The sequence below is a fragment of the Phyllostomus hastatus genome, unplaced genomic scaffold (genome assembly GCF_019186645.2).
Source record: "Phyllostomus hastatus isolate PE091 unplaced genomic scaffold, TTU_PhHast_1.1 phas_scaffold_397, whole genome shotgun sequence".
NCBI classification, from domain to species: Eukaryota; Metazoa; Chordata; class Mammalia; order Chiroptera; family Phyllostomidae; genus Phyllostomus; species Phyllostomus hastatus.
The window spans coordinates 1,971,914-1,985,099 of NW_025334029.1; the positions used below are offsets into that span (position 1 = coordinate 1,971,914).

The window sequence follows — 13,186 nt, forward strand, 5'->3', positions numbered from 1 at the left end:
TGGTAGACAGCCTGTCCAGAGTTCAGGGAGTCTCCCTAATTGGCCAAGAAAGTGGCAGGGGGAGATTCTTACATTGGGCATGCAGAAGGCTAAAAATATCAATGGATAGGGCCTCAGCATGAACCTCTAGCAAGATAATTGGATGAAGATAAAAGCCCTTCTTCCCCCTTCCAGTACCAGATTGGGGGTGGGACCAGGGGAAGGCAGGCACATTTGACTTAGAAGTCAAAATGGTGCAGGGGGAGGTGCTGGACCAGAGAGACCTGTCAGTCTAGCCTAGGGAATGAAGGGATAGGTTGGGTAGTGAACCAACCTGTAGAGTGTGGAAGTTTGGGAACTTGGTCATTTTTGAGAAAGTATCTGGACCATCCCACACACAAGCTAATATAATTCCAGGGAAATAAAGAGGCTTTCTCTTACTCATGGCTGATTTGGGCTCCTGACTCGCTGCCTTGTGACCTACACTCACCTCTTCTCTCAATGGGCCACATAGCCATAGTAGTCAATGGCCCATGGCCACCAGGAGGGATTCTCTTTCTCACCTGATGATGCACTAGCTGGTGCATTCACATGTTCCCCCAGGAGTACATGACCTTGTGGCCCTAGGAGCTACATTGCCCATACTATGCAGGCTCCACATATAGGCTCCAGGAAGGAGCATGAACTGAACAGCAGCTGATAACAACTTAAGCTAACTGGATGAGGATCATGTCTGCCTCGCAGTCACCTGCAGATTCCAAAGGACTATACTTTAAATTGGAGCAGGAACTCTGGACACTGACTTTTGTCATGGCCTTGCTGAGGACAGTTAGATGTTTTCCATAGCAGAAAGAGGAGATGGACTTTTGAGACAGGAGTCCACCATTCTTCCAGATTGCACAACACCTGAATAAAACCTCTTTCCTTTTGCACAAGCATCTGGCACACGAGTTTGGCTTTTGTGGCAACAGGCAGCTAGACCTCTGTTTTCTCTTTGTTAATGATCAGTACATTTCCTTTACTACTTGAAAACAGGCAACCTTTTCATAGAGGCCAGAAACAAATATCTCTACACTTTATTTATACCCTTTGCTCTGTTGACTAGCTTGTAATTGTGAGCCAGGGGCTCCCCAGATGTTACTGTTTCACAGTCAATACTGTGGATGCAAAGTGCAACATTCATACCTAGCTGTGTACCCAACACCATTCTGAAGTTCTTCCAAAACAGTCCCATGTCTGATTAAAGTGGAAATACGTCTGGCTAAAAAAAGCAATCCTCAGGCTTCCTTACAGATATGTGTGGCCAAGTAACATCATTTTGGCCAATTAGATGTAAGCAGAAGTCTACTAGATGAGGTTTCTGAGAAAGCTAGCACTTTCCTGATTAAAAAAAAGAAAAGAAGAGCCCTGGCTGTTGTGGCTCAGTGGACTAAGTGTCAGCCTGTGAACCAAAGGGTCACTGGTTCTATTCCTACTCAGGGCACATGCCTGGGTTACTGGCCAGGTCCCCAGTAGGGGGTGCGCAAGAGGCAACCACACACTGATGTTTCTCTCTCTTTCTCCCTCCCTTCCCCTCTCTCTGAAAATAATAAAATCTTAAAAAATAAAAAAGAGGAGCAGTTGCCATGTGGCTTGCATACACAATTCCTTCTCTTTTCTGCATAAAATGTAAACTAGAAAAAGTACGATAAATTCAGAGCAAAGTTATTCAACATATGCATAATGGGATTTTTCTGAAGATGAAAATTAATGGAAAAGAACAGAAGTATAAAGATATAATTGGCAACCATCAAAATACTCTCCATATCCATGATTCTGTTTCTGATGGTTGCCAGCTGGGAAGGGGGTGTAGAGGAATGGGTGAAGAGGTGAGGGAATTAAGAAGCACAAATTGGTAATTACAGAATAGCCATGGGGATGTAAAGTATAGTATAGGAAATGGGGTAGCCAAAGAACCTATGCATGACCTGTGGACATGAACAATGGTATGGGCATTGCTTGAGGGAGTGGTGGGTGCTGGGTGGAGGGGAACAAAGTGAGAAAAATTGGGACAACTGTAATAGCAAAATCAATAAAATATAATTTCAAAAATAAAAAAAATGTAAACTCCAGGCCTGGAGAAAAAGTGGTCAATTTGTAAGCATGGGGATATAAAGGACAGTAAGAAGGAAGCAGAAGCAGCCCCCTACATCAGCTCCAGAGTGCCTATCTCCAGACTTCTTGTTACATGAGAATAACACATAAAGTGACATAAAAAAATAAAACCCTTTTCTTAAGTCTGTATTTGTCAGGTTTAAGTGACATGTAATAATATGAATAAACAGAGTCGTACTTGTAACATACACTGACCTGGTACTGCCATAGACAGTGACAGTAACCACGCTAAATAATCTCTGAGAAATCAAGATGAGAAAAAAAAGCCAGAATATTGAAGACAGACAATATTTCACATTTGAAAATGGACATAAGGGCCTCAAAGAATTCTAAACACAATTCTCACTAAATAAATTCACATTTTCAAAGGACTTTGCTTGATACTCTTCAGGCTAACTTCACATAACTTTAGCAGCTTACTGAACCAAATGAATGATTAAGACCAAGGTCCACTGCAGCTTAGAAACACTTCTCTCTTCTGGTATTGACAGCCATTCTTGAAGTGCACCTTTGGTGCGAGAAGAACAAGCCTGTCATGTGTACTGCTCTCCAGAGTGAGAAAAGTTCTGTGTGAGTTTGTGGCTTGTGATGGCAACAGAAAGAGAAGGCTAGACCCATGATCCAGCTGATACAATACTTTCAGTGTGCAGGCACTGGTTAAATTCTTTTTTTTTTTTTTTAAAGAATATCATTTTATTTATTTTTTATTTTTATTTTTTTAAAGATGTTATTTATTTGTTTTTAGAGAAGGAAGGGAGGGAGAAAGAGAGAGAGAGAGAGAAACATCAATGTGATTGATGCCTGCAACCTAGGCATGTGCCCTGACTGGGAATCGAACCTGAGACACTTTGGTTTGCAGCCCACGCTCAATCCACTGAGCTACACCAGCCAGGGGGTTAAATTCTTTGAAATACATTATCTCATTTGATGCTTACAATGCTCCAGTGAGGTGAATACCCATTTTACAGATAAGGAAACTGAAGCACAGAGAAATCAAATAACTTGCTCAAGAAGACTGGCTTAGGGAGAGCCTCTTGTCCCTAATTCAGAAAACTTTAGAAATCTATCCTTTGATTGGTTCCCTCCTTGCAGCACTAGGACACTGCTACAAACCCTAACTTCTTAAAAATTGCCCTTTTCTCATGCTAGTGGTCACTGGCACTTTGAACTTATACAGAATCAACATTCCCTCCACATCTCATGTAACAAATGTGTATAACAAATGGAAATCAGCAAAGCTCTAGTCCTTGGTATTTCAACATTAAGACTAATAATTTTTGCTTTTGTTCTTTAAATAGGTGGGTGCCAGCATTATTCTTTCAGTGTAGCCAAATGTATTCCTATTCTCCCTAGTGTTTATCTATTAGACTGTTTTCTTTGTTTTCTGCCTCAGATTCCAAATAGGTTAGGTACAATAAGTAAGAGGGGCATATGACTCTAGGTTATAGAAAATCAGCCTCAGAAAGGCTTAATCAAATAGAGGTTTATGTTTCTCACACAAGAATTCTGGTGGTAGGTGGCTGCTAACAATCTTTCACTGATGCCACTGTGATTCTCTTGGACATACCACCCGTGGTTTCTCTAGCTTCAGGTATCATGTCCACAATCAAGGCAGGCATTAGAGAGGAAGAGGCAACATCAGCCAAATTTGTCCCCTTTTCTCAAAAAAGCAAAACCTTTCCCAGAAACTTCCCAATAAGCTTGTGTTTACATCTTATTTGAAAAAAATCACAATTGCCACTCTAGCTCAGCATGACTAGAAATATGCATATTTAGGTTTTCCAGCCTCTGAGGAAGAGACAGGCAAGGGAAAATAAGGTTGGAAATAAAAGTGAAGGTAACCAACCCAGTGTTTGCCACAGATTGCATGCTTATTTGTTCTTAATAAATAACAGGAAAATAATATGATTATCTCATAGTGAAGTAGATAACTGAACTGACCTTGAAAGTCAATACTTCTACTTATGCACACTTATTGGTGATGTTTGGGCCATGAATATGAGTCCTGACATTCAACCCCTAGGTACAAGAGAAATGCCAACTCAAATGTCTAATATCAAGCTCTGACATAGGCAGAGCTTGGAAAATGTCTCTCCCAGATTCACAATAAGGAAAACCATTGAGAAAACAGAAATGCAATATTTTTTTCTTAGCCATATAGAACAAACTGCCAGCCCAAAATGTGAAGAGTCAGGTGAGTATAAAGAATCACAGCAGCGATCAAAATAACTAAAGCAGAAACTGCTGGAGCCAATCATTTGTAGGAATACTTAAAGGGTGGTTTTGATGAATTGCTTGTGGCTGGTGTGACCTAGGCTAGGGCTTGAAAACCTCTGGGGGACTAGTCTTGGGAGAAGGCCTACACTATCTTGGGTTTTGCCTCCAGAAATCCCACCAAGTTCGTACAGTGAAGATCTGAGGAAAAATTCCCTCACATTCCTTCTAGGAGATGGGAAAAGCAACCCTTTTGAAATACACCCTGTGTTTTCCATAATAAAGACCTGTTTTCCAAAAGAAATACATTACCAGAGCCCTTCATGAGAGAAATTGTAACAAGTAGATCTACTTTGCAAGAAATATTCAAAGTTATTCAAAGAGAAGTAAAATGGTATAGGTCAGAAACTCAAATCTAGGCCCAGGCTGGGTACTTCAGCTGGTTAGAGCATCCTCCTGATATGTCAAGGTTGTGGGTTTGATAACTGGCCAGGGTAGCAAATATTAGAATCAATCAATGAATACATAAATAGGTGGAACAAAAATTGCTGTTTCTCTCTCTCTTTTTTTCTCTCTCCTTCCTCCATTCCTATCTCTCTCTCTCAAAAATCAATAAATAAACATTTTGAAAAGAAAAAGAAATTCAAATCTAATAGATAAAGTAAGGGCTTTGAGAAGTGATAAATGAAGGTAAAATAAACTCTTACTTTCTTAATCTTAATTGACCTAATAGATATAATAGCAACAATGTATTGGTGATTATAGTATATGTATAAGTGAAATTAAATGACAGTAGGAACAGGAGAGAGGAATCAGCAACATTCTGTTATGAGCTACATGTGCTACCCACGAAGCAGTATAGTCTTATTTAAAAATAAAAAATTATCTTCAGAGAAGATAGAACACAGAATCATATTAAAAACAGAGAAGGAAGGAAAGATTCAAAAAGAATCAAAGAAAACAGTGACTATAATGAACATAAAAGTTATAAGCATGATACAGTAATCTGACAATATCAATAATAACTTTAAATGTGAATGGTCTAAACACGTGAATTAAAAGATAAAGACTGTTGAGAATTAGTTAGGGGACTTCTGGTCAAGATGGTGGCATAGGTAAACATGGCTCACCTCACACAACTACATCAAAATAACAACTAAAGTATGGAACAACCATCCCTCAGAACCATCAGAAATCAAATGGAATGGAAGTCTGACAATTATGGAACTAAACAAACCACATTCATCCAGACTGGTAGGAGGGGGCAGGGGCATGGAATGGGCTGGCCCCACACTCGCATGTAGTGGATAAAAATTCAGGAGGGATATCTCAGGAGCAAGGAGTCCCAGCCCCACGCCAGGCCACCCAGCCCAGGGTTCCAGTGCCAGGAAGATAAGTCCCCACAACTTCTGGCTGCAAAAAACAGCAGGGATTTAGTCAGTGGAAGTGTAACTAGAAAAGATATCGGTGTTCAGGCTGCCTTTCACTACCAAACCCAATAAGCAATGACAGTGATTGAATCTTTATGGGCACTTTATTCAGATGGCCGGTGATATGAGAAGATGGTGGGTTCATACTCTAACAGACCATCTTGCCTTCTCTTTCCAGGCCAGACTTTCTATGCCAGGGAATAAACAAGGTTTGGTGAGTGCTTTGAGATTCAGAGAGGATTGGGTGAAAGAAGCTGCAACATTCCTGTCCTGGGCAGTTAGCTGTTCCCAGGGGTGGTGGTCATCTGTTTCTCCTTGGAACACAAAGTCCTGGATGCCTCCAGTTGTCTCCAGGAGGTAATCTTTAGCAGTGCCTCAGGAAGTCAGCTGTTTTCCCAGGAGCCAGGATGGGCTTTATCTGTAGTTTCCAGAACAAAAGCTTTAATATACATATTACTTGCTAGATTTATAACTGTTTACCTTAAGCTAAAGTTTTCTAAGTCTTGAGTCCCCTATCAGAAGAAACTTCCAGGGTCCTAAGCAGTTCCACTTGACGAACCCACACACAAACTTACTCAGGCTCACTTCCTCTGAGCCCCAGAACTGGGATAGTAGCTTAAAAGGTACCAGAGGCACACAGGGAGAATCTGAAGTATCTGGCACTAAGGCAAGAGACGAGGGACAGCTTTCTTGCAAACAGAAAGTTGGGCAGAGGCCATTGTTCCCTTTCCAAACATGCTTCTGACAGAAACACAGAACCAGATGGCCTGTGCCATACCTGAGACTCCATCAACCTGGCTACTCTGTTTGTCCCACTCAGAGACTCCCTGAGGGTCTGCCCCACCCAACTTATGGGACCACCCAAGCTGTTAACAGTGGCTTTTCGATATGAATGGCTAGTCTTGGCTCATGCTTCACAACTTCCTAAATTCTCTCAAACAAGCAATAGCCAGCCTCAGTGAGCCCCCACCTCCCCACCCCCGATACTTCTTGTTAAGTGGCCCCAGGCCCAGTACTAGCAGTAGCCAGCCTAGACTGACATTTGGCTTTGCCTGGAAATCTCTTAGCCTAGCACAAGTAGCAGCCATCTCAGATTGCTTTATAGTTTAGGCGGGGTGGCCCTGGGCAGAACACAGGCTGGGGTTGACTTTGGCCTGCATCATCCAGGAAACCCCAGAGCCTGCACACCCAGTGGACAGCTACTGACCACGTCAGAGTACCACTACCCCACACCTGCACAGCTGATCCTCCATGGAAGGCAGAGGTTGGTGGTCAATAGTGACAGCCAATCTCTGCAGCTGAGTGGTCTGGCTAAATTCTTCCCATTGACCTGCCAACAGCAATCAAGACTTAACTACAGGAGGAGAGTGTACTTAGCCCCCATGAATGGTGCACCTTAAGTACCCATTTTGGGTGACAGTGAAGGCTGTGCCACTGGACCCTACAGGACATCTACTATATTAGGCCACACAACCTAGACAGGAAGTCAAAGCAGCTCTGCCTAATACATAGAAACAAACACGAGGAGGTTGTCAAAATGGGGAGACAAAGAAACATGGCCTAAATGAAAGAAAAGAAGAAAACTCCAGAAAAAGAACTAAAAAAATGGAGATGATAAATGAAAGAACAGATCAAAACTTCAGAAAAATAAAGTGGAGATAAGCAATCTATCAGATGCAGAACTCAAAACACTGGTTATAAGGATGCTCAAGAACTTTGTAAGGATATCGACAGCATAAAAAAGATCCATTCAGAAATGAAGAATACACTAATTAAAATAAAGAACATTTTACAGGGAAACAACAGTAGAGTGGATAAAGCCAAGAATCAAATCAATGATTTGGAACATAAGGAAGCAAAAACAACCAATGAAAGCAACAAGAAGAAAAAAAGAATCCAAAACATGAGGATAGTGTAAGCAACCTCTGGGACAATTTCAAGAGGTCCAAAACTCATATCATAGGGGTGCCAGAAGGAGAAAAAGAGCAAGAAATTGGATAAATCTATTTGAAAAAATAATGAAAGAAAATTTCTCTAATTTGGTGAAGGAAATAGACATGCAAGTCCAGGAAGCACAGAGATTCCCAAACAAGATGGATGCAAGGAGGCCCACTCCAAGACACATGATAATTAAAATGCTAAAGGTTAAAGATAAAGATAGATTCTTATAAGCAGTAGGAGAAAAGCAGTGAGGTGCCTACAGGAGAGTTCCCATACGACTGTCAGCTGATTTCTCAAAAGAAACTTTGCAGCCTTGAAGGGATTGGCAAGAAATATTCAAAGTCATAAAAAGTGGGGACTTACAGCCAAGATTGCTGTACCCAGCAAAGCTATCATTTAGTAATGAACTATAGAAATGATCCCTGAAAGTATAGTCTTCAAAGCATCATTTAGAATAGAAGAACAGATAAAGAGCTTCCCAGAGGAGAAAAAATGAAAGGAGTTCATCATTACCAAACCATTATTATATGAAATGTTAAAGGGACTTACTTAAGAAAAATAAGATTAAAACTCTGAACAATAAATTGGCAGTAAATACATATCTATCAACAACTGAATCTGAAAAGCAAGCTAAGAAAACAAGAATAGGGACAGAATCATGGATGGAGAACATTTTTATGGTTGCCAGATTGGGGGTGGGTTGGGGTAATGGGTGAAGAAGTGGGGGTATTAAGAAGTACAGATTGGTAGTTACAGAACAGCTATGGGGATGTAAAGTACAGTGTAGGAAATGGAGTAGCCAAAGAACTTACATGCATGACCGATGGACATGAACAAAGGTGTGGGTATTGGATAAGGGAGGGTGGGGTGCTGGGTGGAGGGAGGCAAAGCAGGAAAAAGTGGGACAACTGTAATAGCATAATTAATAAAATATAATTTTTTAAAAATTAACAACTTAGTTAAGAAACAGCCCTAGCTGGTGTGGCTCAGCGGACTGAGCACTCGCCTGCGAAACAAAGTGTTGCTGGTTCAATTCCCAGTCAGGGCACATGCCTGGGTTGCAGGCCAGGTCCCCAGTAGGTGGCACACATGAGGCAACCACACATTCATGTTTCTCTCCTTCTCTTTCTCCCTCCCTCCCACTCTGTCTAAAAATAAATAAATAACTAAAATCAGTTAAGAAGAAAGGTGAAGACTGTCAAAATGGATTTAAAAATAAGACAAAACTGTATCTTGTCTCTAAGAAACTCACTTTAAATATAAAGGCAGGTTAAAAATTAAAAGACAAAGAGAGATAAACCGTGCTAACCTTAATCAAAAGAAAGCTGGAGTAGCTATATTCATTTTAGATGAAGCAGACTTCAGTGAAAGAAAAATTATCAGGGATTAAAGTGGGGCATTATATTACAATAAAGAGGTCAATTTTCCAAGAAGATATAAAAATGCTTACTGTATATGCAGCCAGCAACAGAGTTTGGAAATACATGAGGCAAAAGCTTATCGAACTACAAGGAGAAACAGAGAACTCTACTGTTATATTTGGAGAGTTCAATACCCCTCTTTCAGTAATTGATAAATTGAGCAGGCAGAAAAATCAGTTAGAATACAGTTAAATTGAACAGTTCTAGCAATCAACTTGATCTGACTGACACCCATATAGTACTTCATCCAACATCAGCAGTATACATATTTCTCTTAAATTCACATAAAACATTCACCAAGATAGACCACACTCTGGTCTATAAAACTACCTTAAAACTGAAGCAATAGATATCATACAATGTCCACTTTCAGACCACAGTGGAATTAAACTAGAAATCAACAACAGAAAGATAACTAGGAAATCCCCAAATATTTAGAGGTTAAACAGTGTATTTCTAAATAGTACATGGATCAAAGGAGACGTTTTCAAACATTAAAATAGTTTAAAATAGATTAAAATACAGCTTATTAAATTTGGGGGGGGTGCAGCAAAATCATTGGTTAAAAGGGGATTTATATATCAGCAATGACCAATTGGAATTTGAAATTAAAAACAGAATACCTTTCCTAGCATCACCAAAAAGGAGATATTTAGATATAAACTTTACAAAATATGTACAGTATCTATATGAAGAACACCAAAAAACCTTGATGAAAGAAATCAAAGAAAATCTAAATGGAGAGATAGTTCATATTCATAGATAGGAAGATTCAATATTGTTAAGATGTCACTTCTTCCCAACTTGAGCTATAGATTCAATGTAGTCTCAGTCAGTAGCCCAGCAAGTTATTTCATGGATATTGACAAACTGATTCTAAAGTTTACATAGAAACACAGAAGACTCAGAATAGCAAACACAATATTGAAGAAGGGCAAAGTCAGAGCACTGACACTACCCAATTTTAAGACTTACTTTAAAGCTACAGTAACTGAGACAGTATAGTATTGATGAAGGAATAGACAAATAGATCAATGAACAGAATAGACAAACCAGAATTAGACCCATAGAAATATAGCCAACTGATATTTTCCAAAGGAGCAAGGACAATTCAATGGAAAAATAACAGTGTTTTTTTTTTTTTTTAATGGGGCTGGAATGATTGGATATCCATATGCAAAAAAAGAAGAAGAATCTAGACATAAATTTTATACTTTCTTAAAAATTAACTTGAAATGGATCATAGATGTAAATGTAAAATATAAAACTATAAACTTCTAGGAGATAATGAGGAAGTTTAGGTTAACTTAGGTTACAGATAACTTTTTGGATGTAATGCAAAAAGTATGATCCAGAAAGTAGAAAATGGATAAGTTGGATTTTTATTAAAAGTAAAAACTTCTGCTTGTGAATCAAAAGACTAGCTACAGACTGAAAGAAAATATTTACAAGCCCTGGCTGGCGTAGCTCAGTGGATTGAGCGTGGGCTGGGAACCAAAGTGTCCCAGGTTCGAGTCCCAGCCAGGGTACATTCCTGGGTTGCAGGCCATAACCCCCAGCAACCGCACATTGATGTTTCTCTCTCTCTCTCTCCCTCCCTCCTTTCTCTCTCTAAAAATAAATAAATAAAATCTTTAAAAAAGAAAAGAAAATATTTACAAAACACAACCTAATAAAGGGCTGGTGTCCAAAACATACAAAGAACTATTAAAAATCATCAATAAGAAAATAATCCAATTAAAAAGTGGGAAAAATCTGGACAGTAAAGAAAAGGAACTATCAGAAAGAGAAACAAAGAAAACAATCCAATTTACAATTGCAATAATACTAATACTACTAATAATAAACCTACGAATAAATTTAACCAAGGAGGTAAAAGACCTGTACTCAAAAAATTAGAAGACACTGAAGAAAGAAATTAAATAAGATGCAAATAAGTGGAAGTATATGCTGTGTGTTGGGAACAAGGAAATTAACAACTAAATTTAACCTTAATAGACAAGAACCACATTGTAGCCAAAAAGAAATGATAAAAGAGACAAAGTACAGTTAAAGCAAACATCCTGTGTCTAGCAGACGCTCTCCCCTGGGTAGGCTAGATAAGCAGTGCTTTGTAGTTTTTAATGAGAAAATAGAAAACTAGCCAGCTAGAGCCAGGAGATTACTAGGTTAATGAACAAACATCCTGCCTTCCTGCCTTATGAAAGAATGCTTGGTTTGAAATTCCTGCGCGCGGTCTTTGTAAGCGAATTACTAACTGCCACGTCTGCTTCTGTATAATGCTTGCTTGCCCGCCCATATATAAGAACGTAGTTGTAAGCGCTCGGCGCGGCTCTCGTTTGCAGCTCCTTGTGGGCACTGTGTCGCTGGACACTTTGAGAGTTCGCCCCTGCGCAGGTTAAACTTGGCCAATAAAGTAACATCTTTGATACCCTGAAAGTCTCCGATATTTGTTCTCGAGTTTGCTGGATGCTACACTGTGCCCAGGGAAAGAAAGAATTAACATGTTTAAAATGCCCATATTACCCAAAGCAATGTATACATTCAATGCAATTCCTATCAAAATACCAATGGTGTATTTCACAGAACTAGAATATTCCAAAAATGTATATGGAACCACAAAAGACCCTGAATAGCCTCAGCAATCCTGAGAAAGAAGAACAAAGTTGGAGGTATCATGTTACCTGACATCAAACTATACTACTAGACCATGGTAACCGTAACAGCATGATACTGGCATTAAAACAGATCTAGAGATAAATGGAACAAAATAGAGCATCCAGAAATAAACCCATGCCTTTATGGTCAATTAATATTTGACAAAAGAGGCAAGAACATACAATGGGGTAAAGATAGTCTCTTCAATAAATGGTGTTGGAAAATTGGACAGATATGTGCAACAAATGAAAGGAGACCATCTCCTTACACCACACAAAAATAAACCCAAAATGGATTAAAAACTTAAATATTAGACCTAGAAGAAACCATAAAAATCCTAGAAGAAAACAGAGGCAGTAAAATCTTTGACATTTCTCACAGCAATATTCTTTCTGATATATTTCCTTGGGCAAGGGGAACAAAAGAAAAAATAAACATATGGGACTACATCAAACTAAAAAGTTTTGCACAGCAAATGTAAACATCAACAAAACAAAAGACTACCTACTGAATGGGAGAACATATTCACCAATAATACATCCTTTAAAGATTTAATATCCAAAATATATAAAGAACTTAAACAACTCAACACCAAGAATGAACAACACTATTTAAAAAATGGACAAAGGAACTGAATAGACACTTCTCTAAAGAGGACACACAGATGGTCGATAGACATATGAAAAGGTGCTCAATGTTGTTACAGAACAGATCCGGGGGCGGGTGAATGATATACTATTACCGAACGGACCCCCACCTTGTGCTCCAGGGGTCCCGCCCCCAGCATACTATGTTTGCCTTGCCTGCCACCAGGAAAAGATGTCTCTCAATGACAGAGATTAGTGAAAAGGAAAGAAATTATTTGTTTAAAAAGTTATAGACTTACAGTAATGACTTAATGTCTTCATTAAAGTAGTAAAGTCCTTTAGAATACTCACAAACACACACAGTCCTTCCTTTCCCTCTGCCCAGTCCGGGGTACCATATCTCAGGAAAAGAAGTAGAAGTCTGTGGCTCAGGTAGCCCCTCCATTCCTGACACCATCAGCTGTGTTGCCGCTGCAATCTTCAGTTAGTCCAAAACCATTTGACACCTTCTCATGGCCCACCAACAAGAGTCCTTTCACTCCTTTTCTTTCCAGCAAGATCTCTTCTGATTCCTAAGCCAAGTGGCAAGAGGGAGCACCCCAAAGCTGCTGGTCCAAACTTTCACCAAAGCTACATAATCCTCACCCTCCAGCATGGATGCTGCGCCTGGGTTTAAAGCCCAGCACCAATCTTCCTCTGCATCCCCATTTCTGACTCCTCCCACAATCAGTTACACCTGCCAGCATTCCCGTATTTTTTTCAGTCTTTCTTGGCTGCCATAGGAAGTCTGGGCAGTTGTGGC

General features: G+C 39.6%; 1 pseudogene; it reads right to left on the reverse strand.

The window, feature by feature from the left end:
* Positions 1-8,075: 8,075 nt before the first annotated feature.
* Positions 8,076-8,156, reverse strand: LOC123807074 (annotated as a pseudogene).
* Positions 8,157-13,186: the final 5,030 nt, after the last annotated feature.